At 32.4% G+C, this 4,013-nt stretch overlaps 1 pseudogene across 1 annotated transcript; it reads right to left on the bottom strand.

Annotated features, from left to right (window-relative positions):
- Positions 1–2,304: 2,304 nt before the first annotated feature.
- Positions 2,305–3,074, bottom strand: LOC308658257 (ubiquitin carboxyl-terminal hydrolase isozyme L5-like; annotated as a pseudogene). Its single transcript has 2 exons — positions 2,602–3,074; positions 2,305–2,450 (listed from the first exon to the last, which is right to left on the bottom strand). The product of its transcript is annotated as a ubiquitin carboxyl-terminal hydrolase isozyme L5-like (transcript).
- Positions 3,075–4,013: the final 939 nt, after the last annotated feature.

Genomic DNA, 4,013 nt, shown 5'->3' with positions numbered 1-4,013 from the left:
AACAAAGTATTAACAATCAAAAAGGATTATGTAGAAATTTTTTATATTTAAAAATATGATGAAATATTTAGATTTAGAATTCGGGTTTTGTAACAAAGTATGGTTCATAGTTATTTTTTATTGCTCATAAAATATTACATACTAATAAAATATTAAGTAATCACAATTAATGGAAATACATATTTTGTTGAAGACAGCATTGTAGATTCTCTGTTGAAAAAAATACCATTCTCAAGGGAGATCCACAATAAAGAAGAGTTAGGAGGCTTCTGAGAAACTGAAGATGGCTAACAAAAATCCTTTGAAGTTGATAAAATAGCAGAGATGTGGCCTGGCCTTTGGCCTAAGAACATCCTTAGGAAACGATTTTTAAAAATTGTTTCACAGTTTTGAAATCTCCATAATTATTACCAATCAAGAGCAAAATATATTTATCCACAAATAAATAAAAAAGTACATATTTTTAGTACCTTCAACTGAAAATTTTAGATGAAAACTATTTTATTAATTTTTCTACTTAATTTTACAAGTCTCACCACATTTGTTATGTCATTTAATAATATCACAATTATTAAGCTTTAAAAAAATCATAAAAAACATCATGTGTTGAAGCTGAATTATAAGTACACATTCTCCCTAATAAAATAAATGATGTTAAAATTTATTTTACAATAAATAATATAATGCTAAAAAGTCACAAATCAATTTTAAAAAGTGTACTTTGTAAAGAAAATAGTACATTATTTCCTTTACAAAAAAATCTTGATAAAATTTCCTTTAGCATTTATCTTAGAAAAGAAAATTGTAAGCTTGAATACAGTTCAGTAGTATTTTATAAAATAAAAACCAAAATAAACCCCTTACTCCCCCAAAAAATCCTTTGTGAGCAACTTGTACATTACATGGCTCTTGGAAACTGATCTATACTAATTTTGTTCATATTGGTGTAGAAGGACTCTATAATCACTACCATCATTTCTTAAAACACACAAGCCTCAAATTTTCCATAAAAACACACCTGAACAGCTTGAAAAGTTTGCCAAATTGAGAGTAACATCAAAACTCTTTAAGCATTACAATTTGTTCTTAATTTAAAATTTTGTTTTGAGGCATATTATTAAGATTTTCCTACAATAATTCTATAATATGTTTTTAAAAATAACCCAAACACTAAGAAAATGAAAGGAGACACAGAGACAAGATGCAGAGACAGGAAAAAGAAGTGGCAAAATGGCAGACAGGCCAAGCTGTCAAACTTTATTTATATCAACAGGTTGCTTTAGGTCATTGGCATCATATTTTTCATTGTGTCATTAGGCAGGTTATAGAGTTAGCAAACATTATGCGGTTTATTTCTCAGTTCATATTAAGTTGTAATGTGCAATATTAGAAGTTTTGTGTAGCTCTCAAGAAAATCCATTGTATAAAGTTTCTGTTATGAGGACAGGTTTAGGCTCAGTAAAACATTGTGGTTGTCTAACAAGAGAGTTCCTTTATTCCCAGGAGCTGTGTGCCTGAGATCAAGGGCAAGGTTGATAAGACTCTAGTGGCATTGCCACAGCAGCTACACATAGCACATGTATTAGTTATCTTCTGCAGGGCTTTCTAAAGTGTGGGAAACAGAGCCAGTTGCCCAGCAGGAGTTTGCTCACCAGCGGAATACTTCCCTGTATATTCCCATGGTCAGATTCCCTACAAAACACTTGAATAAAGTTTGCTAAAATAAAATTATAATGCATAACCATATTTTTTCTACTGACAGCAATGGAAATTACTAGAAACTGCAGTAATGCTCTTTTCAAATGACCTCCATTAAAATCAAGTAAGTGTTATAAGAGAAAAAAGTTCAGTTATAAGAGCCTCAAAATATATACAAAAGATGGAAATATTGATTTTTCATTAATGATAAGAAGTGAAGATCTGACATTTAAAAATCAAAAGTATTTTTGCTAAAAAAAAGATTAGTTAGAACAATTACAGGTAAAAAATATCATTTGTGCATTTTTTAGTTTCATTAGTGTAGTTCTATATTCAGAATACCAACAACAGTTCTCAGATCCAATGGCTAAAAGAATGGAATCTGGGCAAGCATTCTCAATAACACTTATATTTAATACTCACTGTATACATATGATTCAAGTAAGGAAAACATTTATTAATCATGCATTAAAGACAAGGCAGACTGGTACTATTGGCAAACATGCACTGAGTCAAATAGGATGTTGCTCAAAGTTCCTCATACTTTGTGTTGCCGTGAAAATAAGTGTAAAAGCAGAAATTTGTGCACATCCCAAAGTATTCTCTTCATTTGCTTTCCTGGGCTTTCTCTGCATTCTATTTTTCTTTTGCCTTTTCTATAAGAGGTTTTAACTGCTGGTGTTCTGCTAAAGTCTTGAACAATTCCGTTATGCAAGGCAGATAATTATTCTTTCTTCTGATTTTTCAATCTTCTATCTTTTTAAATTTTGTACTGGGGCTGGGGATGTGGCTCAAGCGGTAGCGCGCTCGCCTGGCCTGCGTGTGGTCTGGGTTTCATCCTCAGCACTACATACAAAGATGCTGTGTCCGCAGAAAACTAAAAAAATAAATATTAAAATTCTCTCTCTCTCTCAAAAAAAAAAATTGTACTTCTTCTTCAATAATCATTTGATTTTGGGCAACTTCTGATTGAATAGCATTTAACTTATTACTACCCTGATCTGTGTCCATAGGTTCCTCTGCAAGTTTACTTTGTAACTTTGCTACCTTCTGCTGATGCATCATTTTTCTGTCAGACACATGACCATTAAGTTAAATCCAATTTCATCTTCACTGTACTTTTGTGTTCTTTTTTCTCTGACTGGTGATACTGCTCTGATCCGATCAGATTGATTGTATGCAACTAAATCAATTGATTCTTCTCTTAGTCCATCCAATTCATACAGTCTTCCATTAACAGGAACATAACTAAAAAAGTGAAAAGCATCTTCTTCTTTGGCTGATGTCTTTGCATCAAATTCAAACGTTTGCTGTCTAAAAAAACTGTGATGTATCTGTCGAATCACATCCGAATTGCTGAGGGCCAAACCTTTCATAACTGCATCAGAACTTTGTGAAAATTCTTTAAACTCTGATAATGCCTCTCCTAAATGGACATATTGATGGGTACGGTTCAATACACACTGACAATGGCTTGAGTTGCACATGCATTTTTAATTACTGGGTTTGTGAAATATATCTTGTCAAGTCTGAACTCCTTAACACAGTGAATCCTGGTTCTTCTAGCTGCCACTTGAGAAGAAAAATTAAGCCATGAACTGGTTTTAATTTTTCAAAATTCTCAGGTTCTAAACTCCATATTTCTTCTACTTGGGCCCCTTGGCAACCGAATCCTTGAATGAGCTCAGTAAAGACCCAGGAGAGTCTTTCCATGAGGCACCACTCCCGGGGCCTGCAGGGTTCACTGGCCTTCTCCGCTGCCCCCAGAACCAGCTGCAGTGGGTCACGGATCTCAGCAAACCCGCAGGGGAGCACTAATTTTTGAAACAGTTTCCATTACCTACGAATCTAGAGTGTAGTTTTTGATACAACTTTTTTCAATAAAACCTAGGGGCTCATTTAATTCTTTCAACAATTTTATGAGGTATAGATAATTAATACTTTTCATTACTGCAAGGTATTTTTCTTTAGATATATTAAATAACTCCAAAATTATATGCATATGAGAGTGAGAGAAAATAAAATGTAAAACTTAACAAGAAAAATAAAATCAATTAGATTAAATCATGTTATAAGCAGGTACAAAATACCATAATGAATCCCATCATTCTGTATAATTAATATGCACTAATAAAAAAAACTTGCACATGAAAAAAATGACTGCAATTACGATAAATTGGTGAGAGTTTAACTTAACTTTCTGGAGAAGTCAAATTGAGAGTCTAGAAATGACTTTAGAGTTTATAATAGTAAGGGTAAGAAATGACATCTCTTGTGATAATATTCTACTTACTTTATTTTTGTATTAAGCAAAT

This window comes from Spermophilus citellus, assembly GCF_964194105.1.
Source record: "Spermophilus citellus genome assembly, chromosome: 10".
In the NCBI taxonomy this organism is placed as follows: domain Eukaryota; kingdom Metazoa; phylum Chordata; class Mammalia; order Rodentia; family Sciuridae; genus Spermophilus; species Spermophilus citellus.
This window is presented reverse-complemented; position numbering and strand designations above follow the sequence as displayed.